A 17354-nucleotide genomic window follows, 5' to 3' on the forward strand; every position below is an offset into this window, starting at 1 on the left:
GGACTCTGCCAAAGAGGATACATTTCATTTGATTATTGACAAAATCATGGATGTTGACTCTTTGTATCACAAGCTCTCTTTAGAAGTTGCAATTTTGCCTTCTCATAGAACAAAAGAGGTATTGAGCAAGTTGCAGAATTTAAAAACTTTTGTTTGGTTGGCTGATGACATAGACATATGGCTCAAGAAGTACTGCTCATTGGAAGAAGAGCAAAAAAATGAGGAGGAGTAAATATCCCCTTTTCATATCTTCTCCATTCTTTTTGACAGGTTCTATTTGAGAAAAGGCTCGCATCACACAACCAACATGAACAAGGCCCAGTATAGTACAACCTCTAGCATCAAAACTTGACAATGACAAATGTTGCAGTGGGAAAGCATCATAGTCATATTCTTGCAGGCATGCTCCACAGTTTTCAAGGAGTTAGTTATGTCAGCCACCTCTGGCCCCCTTCTCTAGGGTGATTTTTTTAATGTACTTAAGAAAGATGCCTTTTGCATATTCTATTGTACGTAGCAATCATTTTTTGACAAGTGTCTTACTCGGTCTGAAGATTTTTTTGCTCCCTTATCCTTTAAAAGGGAAATCAAGGCCAACAAGAAGGATTCAAAAATTTTGCAGTGTGTATTAGGAGCTGAAATAAATAGAAGATAGTTCTCTTTCTGCATGTTTTTGAAAAGCAACTTTCATGTGATGTATCTCATGTTTTCTCAAAATCAATAAAAGAGATCACTTTCATTTTGCTCCTATTTCTTTTGTTTATGTTGTATGAATTGTAGTATTAATGATGCTATGATTTGTCTTCTCTCAAGTAGGGAATGTATGTTCTTGATGATGGGTTTCCTTTCAAACAAATGAATTAAATTTTATCTTAAGAGTATTGCAATACATTCATGAGAAAGTGCAAGGAAATGCAAGGTAGTTTTAGCTAGGTGTTGTATGAAGGGCCTAGAATATTTGACAGATAGTTCTAATTTTGAGTTATCACATTGTTATTCATCATTAATTTGTATTTAGACTTTGTTTTCCATAGGATAAGAACTGGTCATACCTTTATCTTCAGGATCATTCTTATTTCACCTTTTATATTCTGTAATAGGAGTAGTTTTAAGTTTAGAAACTAATCTCAATGAATGCATGAATGTTGTAACCTAAGGTTGTAGCCAAAACTAGGAGTTTATCCATCATTCCTTGGTATATATTCATTGAGATAATCTATTGTAGCATGCAATGTCTGAGCATAGAGTTGTTGTAGGTCATTAGGACATTGCAAGGGATACCCACCTTGGTTTTGCAGAGCCTAAAGTGTATAAGAGTTCAGTCCTGTAACTAAACCTTGTTCATTGGCCAAGTCCTTTTTTGAGTCTATTGATAAGTTAGTGGCCATTTATTTAGGACTTAGAATCTGTAGATTTGGAAACCAACACAAGCCATTAAAGATCATGTATTTGAGTTAGTCGGTTTAGCCCTCTCTCAAGATAATAAGGCTACTTTGATGAGGCATGCAAAAATGAGTTAAGAACCAAGAAAACTCTAGATTGTCTTAGGCTTGGTGATCCCAATGCCAAAGAAAGATTCAGAATGAGATCATGGAAGCTATTATGACAATTGTTAAGTACCTTTAACTATTCCCTTCTAATTCTAGTATCTTTATCGGTATGCCTGAGGATGTGCCAATTGTCATTTTAGAAGATAAAGATAATCCATCTGATAATCCTATTAATAACCTTCTAAATTACGTGTATATCATGAAAAATACTATGGATAATGTTATGGGCAGTAGCGTGGATATTCTTGAAACCTCTGAAGTTTCCCTAGTCAACTCTGAGTCCGACAAGGGCAAAGAAATTGAATATTTTGTTGATAAGATTAAAAGGAATGAACATGAACCCGAACAAAATATCCCATCAGAAGTTAAAGTAGATGATCCATCAAAAGAGTCCAATGTGTAGGTATATATAATTGGTACCAATTTTGGTTCATCTAAAGATGTTTGGAACAAAATATTCTCTGCTCCTTTAACTCTCCCACCTATTACATCATCTATGCAATCGGTTGACTTCTCTTACGTTGATCTGGTTCAAAAGCTTGAGATTGGAGAAGCATTTATTTAATCTGCTAGGCAAGATTTATGGAAGAAAGACAAGATCATTGAAGATCTGCTAGCAACAATTCATTTTGCAGTTCTTGAGTGTCAATTGGATTCGGACACTCCCAATGCAGAAATATGCAAGATGTTAATCAGTTTGTTGGGTGGTCATCTAGAGAAAATAAGAGAAAAATATGAAAAGGATAAAGCTAATGATAGAGAAAAACTCTGGAATTCAAGGCTAAATGTGAATCAACTTGTCTTCAACTTTCTCAGCTTAACTTTTAAGGCCAATCTTATTTGGAATACGGTGATATATTATTTTATTTCAGTCTTCAGTGGTCGGATGCCACCAAAAGCATCAAAGATGAGATGAACATCAATGAAGATAAGATTCGGCAAGCTCAGGCCAATTTCAAACTAAGGACTTATCTAGCTCTTGACGATCAAAGATTGAGGAACTTCATGATAGGTACTATGAACTGGAGTAGCAAAGGGATAATATCAGTATTCCCCTAGGTAAACTAAGAAATTTGAGTAATGAAAGTGTTTCCTTTATGAATGGAGCCCTCTCTCATGCCACCCAGCTCTCATACTCCAATATCGGTTTCATTCAAGAGGCAAAACAATTGCATGCATCCCTGTTAGTGCATATAGAGTTTCTGATAGAAGTTATTTATCACTAGGACAAGCACAAGGATGCTTGGACCGCTCATGCTCAGAATCTCTAGAAGACAGTGATTGACCCCGTTAGGGAGAGGTTTAGTTTTCATTTCACAGTATTTCTAACTCTTTTTTGGCTCTTTGTCATTTTTGTCAAAGGGGGAGTAGTAGGAGTTGTCAGCAAGTGTTAATTGTCTTTTTTATTTCATGCAAAACTTTTAGACAATTGGTATTTTTGTTATTATTTCAGCATAATTACACTCTATAACTTTATATTACCATCAATGACAAAGGGGGAGATTGTTGGCCTATTTGTCATTGTTGTCATTGATGTCATGAATGTCATATGTTATTTGACATGTATGTATGTGGTTCGGTCCAAAAAAATTTCTTCATATATGCAATGTTTCTTTATTATGCATGCACAGTTTTGAGGTCTGGTATTCATCTTTACCGAAAGTTATTTTTGGCTCTAATCTTATCTGGATACAATGATAGCACATGTCTCGAGATGTTTTAGATCCGGTCCTATCCGTATATTTTGGAAAGCATGTTCTACTTGTTGTTTAGTGCTCTCAATGGAAGCCGACACCAAATGAAGATACTTCGGTTGTTGTAGTGTGTGGATAAGTCTGGTCTCACCCCTTCCGAGTGAGCTGACTTATCAGTTAGTTTGGTGTGGAAATATATTGCGATTAGTATTATGTTTTAGAGGCAAGGTTGTTGAAAAATAACTATTTTGTACATACTATATGCAAAAAGACTGTGGATGTGTATTCTTGTGCAAATCAAGTACAATGAATGTATGAGACATCTTATGTACTTAAGAGGAATTGTAATCTATGTATATGTCAAATGAAACTACAACAGTTCAGAATTTTTTATACTCCATAATCTGGCTCTAAGACCCTTTTTGTATTTTGGATAGCGAGTCCAACTGCCAGTGAGCCAAACCAGCAGTGAGTCAAAATGGGCAATGAGCCACCCCCTACACTGTGTAGCCAATTACATATTGAATTATTCCTTAGAGAATTATCTATCCATAGTTTTTCCCATATTGAATTTTCCACGTAAAAAATATAGTGTTATGTATTGTGCTTCTATTTTGTTCATTGCATTTAAATTATGTTATGTAATTAGTTAATTAGAAGTTTAAATAAATTCAAGGGAATACTAATTCACCCCTCCCCTCTCAGTATTCTAGTTATTCAACAGATGGATAATGGATGATGAGGGATAATGGATGATGAGATATTTAGGATAGCATAGATGGAACTTGCCCCCAAGTATAGAGTCCAAGAGAATGCTAGATTACACATGATGCCTATTTATCAAGTTTTCATCATGGTACTTTCCCAAGATGCTACAAGAAGTGGGTTTCACCATTGAACAAATTATTTTGTCATATGAGATACCTCTTTACCAACTTTTCATGAAGGTAATAATTTTTTTTTTGTATTTTTGACTTTTTGGAAGATAATGGATGCATGATAGGAGATGAAGGACTCAAGCCTCTTGTTCTTTAAATGGTACCATTGAAATATGTGCTACAATGGACCATGGCTATTGAAGGTATGAAGACATCGGTAGGGTGAATATAAGGGGAAATTAAATGGATGATAAGATGGAATGGGAAAAGGATTTATGTAAAGAATTGGATGGGAGGAATGGAAGGATGGAAAATAGGTGTCAGATAATGGATAGGATGTTGGAAGATTTGTGTTTGTGTGGATGCAAATATCTTCAAGGTCAGTGTTGGCACACACCTTGAGGGGTGGTGGAGTGATGGAGGACAAGTAGACTTTGGATTTTGAGATTTTGATGGAGGAGTGGATGTGGATTTTGGGGTGTAAGGACCCAAAATGGATGGAGGTGATGCAATATCTAAGATAGTAGATTTTGAGACATAGAGACCCAAAATAGGCTTGAAAGGTGGGATATTTTAGATGGGGGAATGAAGTAACCCTTTGAAATAGCAAGTCTGGATGTCAAATTTGATTTTTCTTTAGTATATAGTGTTTATATGAGTAACTTGGGAATCCACATGGTTTTTTATTTTTCTTTCCTTTGTGCTTCTTTGAAATGCATTGCTTATATGGGCAACTTGGTAACCACATGATTTTTTATCTTTATTTTTGCTTCATGGGCCTTTGTAGCTCTTTTTATTTCTCTTTTTATTATTAGGATTTTCTTTGTTTTTTACATGTCTCTTAGATTTGACATGCTAATCTTTTGATGTATACAAATTTTCAGACTTATAGATTTTATGTGTCGCATCTAAATTACTTCTAGGGTAGGAATGATAGAAATGGATTTTAGATGGGTTGATGTAGGTAGATGGTTTGAATATTCTCAAAGGGTGTGTGCCTTTGCAAATATTGCTTCACAACAGGGTAAGTAGATTGTAAGCTAGGAGTTACATGGATACTAGATGGAGTGATATATGGACCTACGATGGATAAAAGGTATGAAGGCTTTGGTTTTGGGATATGAGGACCCAAAATGGATTTAGAGAATGGGTATCATGCATGTTTAGACATAGATGGGTGGATATGGGATTTAGTAAGGGTGTCGACACTTTTAGAGTGATTTGTGTATCTAAGACACTTATAATTAGGATTTGCTTTGATAAGAGGGGGTTCTAATATACCCTGTTCATGGAGGCCTAACCCCTTTCCTTGATAATGCATGTTTTGACACATATTTTTAGTAGTTGGATACTTTTTTCTCTAAAAGAAAGATGTGAGTCCATTTTGAAGTGAATATGGTATAAAAGGAATGACAAGCTCATGATGTAGACCAAATCAGATCAAAATGGAGGAACCAATTTGATATGTAAGGGATTCATGAATAGATTGGGTAGAGGTGATGGAACATTGAAGTGGAAAAGATGCATGAGGGTTTCTACAAAGGATGATGGGATCTTGAGGTAGATATAAAGGATTACGATAAGGAGACAAAGGGATACTTTGATCTTGACATGGAGGAGGATCATTAGAATTTGCACTTTGCTCTTGATTTTAAATTATATCATTAGAGGGGATGGAAGGGATATCATGATCTTGAATACGAGGTGGGTTATGAATGGGACTTGGAAGGACAATTTTTTATTGTGATGGAAGGGGGTCATCATTGATGGAATACAAAAGGATGAAGGGATCTTCATAAGAATATTGATAGGTGGGATCTTGATCAAATATTGAATGGGATTGGACAGTCATGGTATCTTGATCTTGATTTATGCTAGGACTTATTTCTCCTGACTTTGGAATATCATCTTCACATGGGGTAGGATTTTGGATATATATGGGGGATTCTTAGGAGTCAACACTTTGGCATGATAGAAATGAATATTAAATGGGGATCTCTTGAGTAGGTTTGGTTGGGAAAGGAGCATAAGATTGCATTGGATCTAGGATTTTTAAATTATAGAAGATATTTGTATAAAGAAATGGATTAGCTTGTGTAATGGTGTAAAATTAGGGTTAGGGTTGAATTAAGATAATAAAACCACTAAATGACCTAATTTACCATTACATTAGTGGAGAGATGGAATTTGAGAGGTCTACACTTGATAGACCAAAATTTTGATCAGATTCCAAGCTTCCTAAATGGGGCTCTTTCTTCCTTAAATTGAATAAAATTTGAATTGTTAAAGATTAGAGAAAAATAGGGAATTATTGAAGCAATTTGATAGAAGTTGTGAGCTACAAATATTATGTGGAGCCACCAACTTGGATCTATTGACATATGATGAATCAGTGACAAAGTATGTTGTCATTGATGTCAATAAGTATAGGTCAACTGGTATGAAGATTGGAAGATGTTGTTATTGATGATCAAGTTGGAGAACCGTTATGAAGAGATGTAGTGAACCGGTGTCACTACCGGTTGGTAGTCTCAGCTTTAGGGTTTCCAGTTTGGAAATCTAGCTTGTGCGATGCAACCGATGATATTTTGTGATGAGTTAGCTAAGAAATAAGCATGAGATCGAGATGCCATGTCATTTTTGTGCACGTGAAGGATTTCCTTGAGGATCTTGTATGAGAAGATCGATTGCATTAAATGTCTACCTCGGGAATGAACATTCTTCTTAGCGGTATGAGAAGAGAGCATGATGGGTTACTGATTTCTATGTGTGGTGAAGAATGGATGATGCAGAATGACTTGTGATTTGTTTGAGATTGTTTCATTCTTTGAAAAATGTTTGGACGGTCAGGATTGGACTGCTTGTAATTGTAAACCTAAGATGCTTAGGGTTTAGGGTTTTGTGTTACCGACCTAATTCTTGTCTATAAGGTCGATGAGTTTTGATATTGTTGTTATTGGCAAAAGTTGTGTATGTATCCAAGTGATGAGATACCTGCCAGAGCAATGAGTGAAAACTGCAAAGTGTGATTGTAGAGTAGAGGAACTGAAAAGGATCTGCCTTAGCATATAGTTTTGTTATCAGATCAGAGTTTTACCTATTGTGTTATAACCATTTCAACATAAGGAAAATCCCTTTATCAGGTAGCTTTAACATGCTTACTATAAATCCTCTAACCAGGTGACTCAAGATCATTGAGTTCTTAAAATCCTCTAGCGAGGTAACCTTTAACAGGGTATATAGCCATCCCTTAATAAGGTGATCTTTAACAGGATCAATTCCTAGCAGAACCTTATTGTAAAGTCTTTAACCGGACTAGGCTCCTAACAAAGAGAGCTTCAAAAAAGTTCAAAACAAGCTTGTGGGTATTCATCCCCGCCGTGGTTTTTCCCATTTGTGTTTCCACGTGAAAAATCTGTGTCATTAGTTGTGCATTTTTCATACGATGATTAAGCATTCTTTGCTTAAGTGATTATGCATGCAGAGATAATGGTTATGGTATTGTTCATACACCACATGCATATGTTTATGGGTGAAGTATTTATCAAGCATTGAATGTATTTGAAGTGTTCAGTTTTACCAGTTTATGTTGTCTTAAGTCTTACTGTGTTTAACCGGTATTGCCATGGTTAAGTTCACTAATGAAGACAATCGGTTAGCATTGTTTTAACTTGATAAGTTGCAGATAAGTTTTTGTATGTACTTATTCAGCCCCCCCTCTCAGTACCAGTTAGGGTATTTGTTGTTCATCATTATTCATCAATTGGTATCAGAGAAACTCTAGGTCATCGGTGATATAAGCTTAACCGCTTGAGGTAAAAGATCCTGCCTTAATGATGAAGAGGGAAGGTCCTAAGTTCAATAGAGACTTCAAAATACAGAAGGACAGAATGAATATCTATATCAAGAGTTTGGGTGCTCAACACTAGAGATATGTTGAGAATGTCTATGTGATCCCCACTAGCACTCTAATTGATGATCAAAAGAGAGAGATTCAAAAAAATGGGCAAGTCATGGAAGCCCTTATTAGTAGTTTGTTTGATATTGATTTCATTAATGTACAAGATAAGGACACTCCTAAGGATGTATGGGACACATTGGAAACTATCTATGGTGGTGATGAGCATTTCAAGAAAGCTAAGGAAGAGAGCCTTAGAGGAAAATTTGAAGACATGAGGATGGTTGAAGGTGAGACCATTCAACAATATGGCATAAGGATCAAGACTGTTGTTGGAGATATCAAGAGCACTGGTGGAACAATTGATGATGTCACCATTGTCAGTAAAGTTTTGAGATTATTGTTACCAGTCTATGTAATCAGAGTTGCTTCTATTCAAGAACTAAGGTCTATTGACAAAACCAAGGTATCCTTAGACTCTATCATTACAAAGTTGACTGCATATGAGTTGAATAGCTATGATGGCAGTGTTCAGAAGACTGAGTCGGCTTTTAGAGCATCTGTTGCACCAACCAGAAAAAGAAATGAAGTAAGTACCAGTTATGAATCCATGCAAAGTAGAGGTATGGATGATGAAGAAATTTTGATAGAGTTTGAAGCTCTTCTTGCCAAGAGACTTCCAAAAGGCACTGGAAAATACAAAGGTAAGCTTCCTTTAAAATGTTTTTCCTACAATAAGATAGGACACATAGCTATTAACTATCCTAACAATGACAATAAGGATAAACCAGAGAGGTTTAGAAATTATAAAGGAGGAAATAGAAGAAATTGTCTTGTTGCAGTGGATGAAGGTGTTACTGATGAAGAATCCGAGGATGAAGAGAATGAGGACATAGTGTTTGTAGCTGTAAAGGAAGAAGTGTCTAACAAGAAAGCACTTGTCTCTCACATTGACAACTCTAATGAGTGCATTATTGATAATGGTTGTTCTCACCACATGACTGGTGATCGAGGAAAGTTTCTGTCTCTAGAAGAATATGATGGAGGTGTTGTTAGATTTGGAAACGATGCACCATGCTTGGTAAAAGGAAAAGGATCCATTTCACTGAATGGAAAGAGTAGTGCAGATGGCATCTACTGGGTAGAAGGTCTTAAGCATAACCTGTTGAGTGTTTCTCAACTAAATGATAAAGGACTCATTTTGGAGTTCAAAGGTGGAATCTGCAGTATAATTGGAAAGAGTGGTGAACTTATTGCCACTGGTAAGAAGACCAAAGGTAACTTGTTTTAGCTGAATGCCAAGGTTAATCAGTGTCTGATGGCAAAGTTTGATGATAGTTGGATATGGCATAGGAGAATTTGTCATATGAACTTTGATAATATTGTAAAGGCTAGTAAGATCAAGGCAATAAGAGGATTGCCTTTGCTGAACAAACCGGAGAATGCTTTATGCAAAGAATGTAACTTGGGAAGATGTCTTCCTCAACTTTCAAAGGTAAGTCTTATTCAGCAGAAAACTTACTTGATCTTGTGCATACCGATTTGTGTGGTCCTATGAAAACTAGAAGTATTCAAGGAGATAGGTATTTCATGATTCTTATTGATGACTACTCAAGAATGATGTGGGTCACATTCTTGAAAGACAAGTCTAAGGTGTTTGGAAAGTTCAAAGCCTTTAGAGAATTAGTAGAGAAGAAAAGTGGTTTAAAGATAAAATGCCTAAGAACTGATCAAGGAGGTGAATTCACTTCTGATGTATTCAACAAGTACTATGAAGATAGTGGTATCAAGAGGTAGTTGTCTGCCCCAAGGACACCACAACAGAATGGCATAGCAAAAAGGAATAACAAGACTATAGTTGAAGCGGCCAGAACAATGTTGATCCAAGGAAAGGTTGCTCAAACATTTTGGAGAGAAGCGGTGAGCACTGCACTCTATACTATGAATCAACTACTCATCAAGAAAGGTAAAAATAAAACCCCTTATGAGTATTGGACCGACAAGACTCCCACTATGAGTTATTTTAAAGTATTTGGTAGTAAGTGTTACATCAAGAGCGGTGAGCATCTGAGCAAGTTTGATGCTAAATGTGATGAAGGAATATTTATGGGATATTCCACTAAGAGAAAATCTCTCAAACGCTACAATAATAGGACTTAGAAAATTGTTGAGAATATTAATGTCAGGGTTGATGAATCCCCTATGGAGCCTGAGGAAACCTGCAGCGAGAAAGTGGAAGATGAACTAGGTATAGCCTTCTAGGAACCGGTTAAGAAAGAAACAAGGTATATCCTTCTAGGAACCGGTTAAGAAAGAAACAAGTAAAGACCTCAGTATTCCTGTACCGGTAGAAGCTACAGAAGAAAAAGTAAGTGAAGAAGAAGAGGAGAAGCAAGCAAAACTAGCTAGAGCCATTCCTAGATATGTGAAACTACATCATGATCTAAAGCAGATCATAGGAGATAAAGATGTGGGGATACTCACAAGAAGAATGGTGAAAGAAAACTCTTGCACGATTTCTGAATTGGAGCCCAAGACTTCTAAAGAATCACTTACAGATGAAGACTGGATTAAGGCAATGGGAGAGGAGATAGACCACATAGAAAACAATGCAACATGGTCCTTGGTACCCAGACCAGAATACAAGAATTTCATAGGTACCAAATGGGTCTTCAAGAATAAGCTAAATGAAGAAGGCACAGTTGTGAGGAACAAGGCAAGACTTGTATGCAAGGGATATGCTCAGGAAGAGGGAGAAGACTATGGAGAAACCTTTTCTCCTTTGGCTAAATTGGAAGGTGTCTGAATGCTACTTGCATTTGTAGCATTCAAGGGATTTAAGGTATACTAGATGGATGTGAAGTATGCATTCTTGAATGGAATCCTAGAAGAGGAAGTGTATATTGAGCAACCGCATGGGTTTGCCTTATTAGAAGATAGTAACATGATGTGTAGATTACACAAGACCTTGTATGGATTGAAACAAGCACCAAGGGCATGGTATGAATAGTTGCATCTTGTGAAAATAGGATTTCAGAGAACAACTGAGGACAGTAACATCTACCTGAAATCTGAAGGTGATCCAATTCTGATCCATGTTGTATTTGTAGATGACATAATCTTTAGAGGAGATGATGAAATGAGTCATACTTTTGCTGTCATTCCCAAAATTTAGGGCAAGAACGGGAAAAAAAAAAAAAATTTAAAATCATAACTTAAAACATTAAATCAGCAAATATGAAATGCTCTAACATATTTTGTCTTAACTATGTGAGAGTTAACTCTATCCACCAACCCAAGTAAACAAGAATAATTTAAAATTAAATGCGAAATTGAATAGTTTTATTTTTGCATCGCTCTCAGCCAATAATTAAGTTAATTAATTAACGTAGAGAAAAGATTAATCTCCAATGTCCATTCATTGTTCTTAGGATCTAATTAACTAGTCCTAGCACTTAGTTTTATAAGTGTCTTTATTTTACTTAATAGTAATCAAATAGAAGATTAGACTAAATCAACTAAAGGGTCGATTATATTCGCAAATGAATATTCTTCTATAAGTTTGATCACATACACCTACGTCTAGGTGGGCTAAAATTTAATCCCTATGGTCAATTAATTTACTACAAAATTTAAATTCCCTAACGATTAATTTAATACATCTTAAATATTTAATTTTGTAAATATTTAGCTTAATTTAAAACACCTCAACTATTTTATTTAAAATAAATATTACTTCATAAATTTTTAATCTAAAGCTTCTCAATCCATTTAATTTAAATTAAATATCAACTTCATAAATATATAATTTTAAAAAACATCTCTATATATATGTATCTCTATACTCATAAATTTATTAAAACATTATAACCACCTAGTTAAATATCCTTACTCCATTTGATCTTTCCTTCAAAATTTAAAACCCTATGTATAAAAACATGCATATATTATATTCTTATGAATATACATGTGAGTATATATATATAGACATAGACACTTCATTATGTTTTCACAAAATGAAAACCCTAATTTCTTTATTATAAAAGAGTCCTTTTATATTTATTTTTAAAAACTCATTTCTTTTTATTCTACCCTAGCCCTACCCGAGCTAAGGTTTTATCTTTTTTTTGTGCAGGGCGGACATGGCAGACACGACGGCAATTTCTTTTTTTGTTGAGGTGGTGGGGTGTCGAGCACCGGGCACCGCCACTGTGCGACCACACAGTGGTGCGCGGGCGCTGCCCAATGTGTGCCCACACAATGGTGGTGTGGGGCGTCGGCCCACTATGTGTTCACACAGTGGTGGCACTTCGACGCCGCCCACTGTGTGCACACACAGTGGGGTTCGGCCCCCCGAAACCCTGTTTTTTATTTTTATTTTTAATTATTTATTTTTTATTTAGTATATAATTTATATAAATATATATTTATATATATCAATATATATATATATATATATTGTATAATTATAATCAATTTGCAAAAATCTCGATAAAGTAATTTTATTCTCTACTATGTCAAAATATACTGTTATAATCTGAATTTAAACAATGTGTTTTTTTTTTTGTTGTATTTTATTTATCAAATCAGATATAGAATATTTTTTTTCTACAATTATTTAAATGACAGATTTAAATAACTTGTCCAGCAAATTTATTTTCTCCAATTATTTAAATGACATATTTAGATAACTTATCCAGCAAATATAAAAAAATAGGCTATTCTTTTAACTTTAGAATTTTCTATCTACAAAAAGTGTAATTAACAGAATCAAGTGAACTAAATTTAGCAACTAATTAAATCTGTAGTTCATTAAATAAAACCTTAGATTTATCTTCTGCATAAAGTAAATGACAGATTTAAAATAATTTTATACAGAAACTACAAAAGTATATTTTTATATAGACTAGATAAGCTATCTACCTTGGATTTTAATTTCTGCAATACATGAAAGAGATAATTTCCAGAACTATATTGTACTATACTGCATTTACAGAAAACATAATTAAATCATTTATTTTCAGCCTACCATATGCATGCATTTCTAATTTATTCCTTCCCTATTTTATTTTATTTTAAATACATAAGAATGAAGTAAATTCCTTGCCTATTAAATTTATCATAAATACATCAGATAAAATTTTCTTTTGAACTTTGGAAAAAAACTAATTTAGGAACACTCATTTCTTTACTGCAATAAATAGCTTGATTAAATAGTACAACTTTTTAAAACGTATTTCAAAGACACTATTGTCACTTTACAATGGGTCTCTCATTTCTAATAAATGAGGACTTTTTTCAAATAATAATTACATTTACAAATAATTTCCTGCAACAAATTACTCCTACAATCTTCCACTTGTCCTATTTTTTTCTTCCGACAACTTGCATTTTAAATCAAAGCTATGACCATGGAGTGCTCACCTCCCAGCCTAGGCTAACTGGTAGCCACCCCCGAGCTTGGAGAACCAAGCCCTAGACGGGTAACACACATGCAAACACAAAAGACAAGGGAAAACACAATCTCAAACACAATCCCAACCCGGCTACACTGCACCACACATTTGTGATGTCTTTACAAGGGTGGTAGTAGACCAAGTACCCTGAGGAGACTGCAAGTATGCTGAGACTAATAGCCACCTCATGGCAAACCAAATACATCATAAGTATAACAACCCCACATTCCTTATGCCCCCCAATGCATTCATGCCTTATTTCCCTCCATATGACCCCCAAAGCATAAACAAACCATGCAGCAAGGGTCACATAAATCCCTTGTGATCACTCTCATTACGAGAGCCTCTCACTCGAGGGCTGTCACTTCTACCACCCACAAGACCATCCTCTCTCCCAAGAGTAGGAGGCCTTGATTACTCCCAAGCAAATAAAATGCCAAACAAAAGTAAAACATAAAACACCAAATATTTTTCCAAGGGAAATATGCAAGGAAACAAACCTTTTACACAAGCAATTCTTTCAATACAACATGCAATATAAAAACATTACAAGAAAGGTAGAACCAACCTTCAAATGCCCAAAGGTATGCTAGTTTTGTTGAGGATGAGCAGCCCAATTCCACAAGTCTTTCCTTTCTACACTTAGCCAAATTCTTAATTCCAAATCTATCTTTTTCCTTTCAAAATTCTTTGTCTCCAAAAATGGAGAGTGTGTGATTACCACCAAAATTTCTCATTCCTGCTTAAGAAGACCCTAGTGAGAGTTCTCACAAGTTTCTAAAACTGAAAAGGAAAGTAAGGTAAAATGGGAAAGGGAACTCTCATTCAAAAAGGAAGGTTAACAACTTAGTTCAAGCCTTCTAATTTCAATTTTCGCACAACTTAGAAAAGTCACTTTTTAAGGTGTCTAAAAGGTCACATGAGAGTTGGTACATACCTAAAATTACTCCTAACCCTAAGGTATACCTTATGGGCTTTAGGAAACCCTATTAAACTACCCCTAGGTGTCCATTTAACCCTTTTTAAACCCATCCGAAGTTAATTTTTGGGTCAACCTTAAGTTGACCATCCCAAAGATTCTTTACCCAAGGCATTTATAGAATCATATTAAATTAATTGAAAAAGCTATACTTAAACAACTCCCTCCAAGAGACAAATTTAAAAAACTCAAACATATATGAAAACATGTGTCAAGTGACATAAAGAAAATACTTTTACAAAATTATACATGAAATCTTGTCTCTCATTGGATTTACACAAATAATCAAAATTCAATTTAACATTCATGCAACAATCACTTTCATGAATAAAATACGATACAAGCGGGGTGTTGTCTCTCCAAATAGACAAACCCTGGTTTTACGAACGCACATAGGTGTAGGTTTGGTTCTCCATAATATTTCCATGGTCACATGGATAATTTTCCCGTGCATCTCAATTACACATTAGTAATTTCAAATAACCTCATATAATACAAAACACATGAATAAGAATACACATCAAACACTCTACAACCAATATACACTTAATCAAATCAAAACACTTTATATCCAACAAATCCACATAAGCAATTATCATAATTCTCATAATTTTGATCCACACATAAAACATACATCCTATTTCTATCATCATAGTAAAGTCCTGCAAATCCAATAATGACATATATCATCGCAAATTCATCCTATTCAAAAATCATGTAGAGTTCTATATCATAAAGCATATAAATGAAGCATCAACATATAGCAATGTTATCCAAATCATGGAATCATATAAGTTCTAAATCCATAATGCATAAAAATAAAGCATCCATAATAGTCTCAACATAAAAATCACTGAAATGCCAGACTAAGTCGGTGTAGGGCCTCACACCCTCCCCCTCTAGGCATGAACTTCCTCCTAGAGTTCATCAAAAAGATGGGGGTACTCTGATCTCATATGTGTTGCGTCCTCCCATGAAGTTGTAACCTCATCATAGCAATCCCACTGGACCCTAACCTGGTCCAGCTCTCAACCTTGAAGGGCCAGCGTCTGGCATGCCAAAATGTGAAAGGGCTCCAAATCTAGCTGCTCGTCCGACTCCACCTGCAAGGCATCCCAATCTAATATATGAGACTCATCAAAGATATACTTCCTCAAAACTAATACATGAAACACATCATGGATGCGTGACAAGCTAGGTGGAAATGCTAGATGGTAGGCAACTGGTCCTATCCTCTCAAGGATCTCAAATGGTCCTACAAAATGAGCTACGAGCTTAGAACCCTTTCCGTAACGGATTCAACTCTTATGCAGTCGCACTCTCAAAAAGACTCTGTCTCCAACCAAGTAGCAATGATCTATCCTCTTTGCATCTGCATATTTCTTCTGTCTATTCTGAGCCTCTCTAAGATGCTGCCTAATGAAATCCACCTACTATTCCATATCCCGAACTATCTCTGGATGAATAGCAACTTTGTCCTCTATGCGGTCCCAACTCAATGGTGTCCTGCAAGGTCTGGCATATAATGTCTGATAGGGTGGCATTCCCAATGAAGTGTGATGCCCATTGTTATAAGAAAACTCCACTAAGGGAAGGTACTCTTCCCATCTGGTCTGATGATCCATGACGTACATGCAAATCATATCCTCTAACACCTGATTAACCCTCTCTATCTGACCATCCATTTCCGGATGATAGGTTGTACTGAAGTTGAGCTTAGTGCCCATAGCTGCCTGTAATGCCTTCCAAAAGGAAGAAGTGAAGAGGGAATCCCTGTCATAAATAATCTTGCATGGAACACCATGAATTCTAACAATGTCTCACAAGAACACTTGTGCTACCGCTGGTGTTGTGAAGGTAGTCCAAACTGGTGAAAAGTGAGCCACTTTGGTCAACTTGTCAACTGTCACCAATATGGCATCATGGCGACGAGATGGCATAGGAAGACCAATGATGAAATCCATGGATATAGTATCCCACTTCCACTCTGGTATAGCATGAGACTGGAGCAACCCACCTGGATGGCAGTGCTCCGCCTTTACTCTCTGACACTCAAGGCATCGAGCTACTAACTCAGCAATGAGCTGCCGCATTCCTGGTCAATGATATAGTTGTCTCAAGTCAGCATGCATCTTCTTAACTCCGGCATGTGTTGCATAAGGAGCTCTATGAGCCTCCATGACAATGAACTCTTGCAATTCCCTAGAACAAGGTACATAGATGCACCCTCTATGGCATAATAGTCCATCGAACTCCAAAGAATAATCCACATATTTCCCTTCTAGAGTACCCTGAGATCGTATCACCTGACAAACCTCTACATACCATTCATCCTATGGCAACTGTTGTAGTATACGGTCTCTCAAATCCGTGCCCATAGATATGGTGTATACCTCGTGACGTCTCCTACTAAAGCATCTGCAACTACGTTTTCCTTTCCTTTGATGTAGTGAACGTCAAAATCATATTCACACAAGAACTCCATCCATCTCTTCTGTCGTGCATTAAGGTTCGGCTGAGTGAATATGTACTGAAGATTCTGGTGGTCTGAATGAAGCTCAAAATGGTGACCCAAAAGGAAGTGTCTCCACCTCACAAGTGCATGCACTATTTCTGCAAGCTCAAGGTCATGAGTAGGATAATTAAGTTCATGAGTCTTAAGTTTCCTAGACTCAAAAGCTATAGCCCTACCATCCTGCATAAGAATTGCTCCTAAACCCTCTAGGGAAGAATCTATACAAACCATGAAGTCAGCTGAGGGATTTGGTACTACAAGGATAGGTGCACTAGTAAGTGCCTTCTTGAGTTCCTGAAAGGCCCTCTCGCACTTCTCTGGCCACTCAAATTTCTTCCCTTTATGCTGAAGAGAAGTAATAGGATGAGCGACTCTAGAGAATCC

Source organism: Cryptomeria japonica, chromosome 10, assembly GCF_030272615.1.
Source record: "Cryptomeria japonica chromosome 10, Sugi_1.0, whole genome shotgun sequence".
Lineage (NCBI taxonomy): Eukaryota > Viridiplantae > Streptophyta > Pinopsida > Cupressales > Cupressaceae > Cryptomeria > Cryptomeria japonica.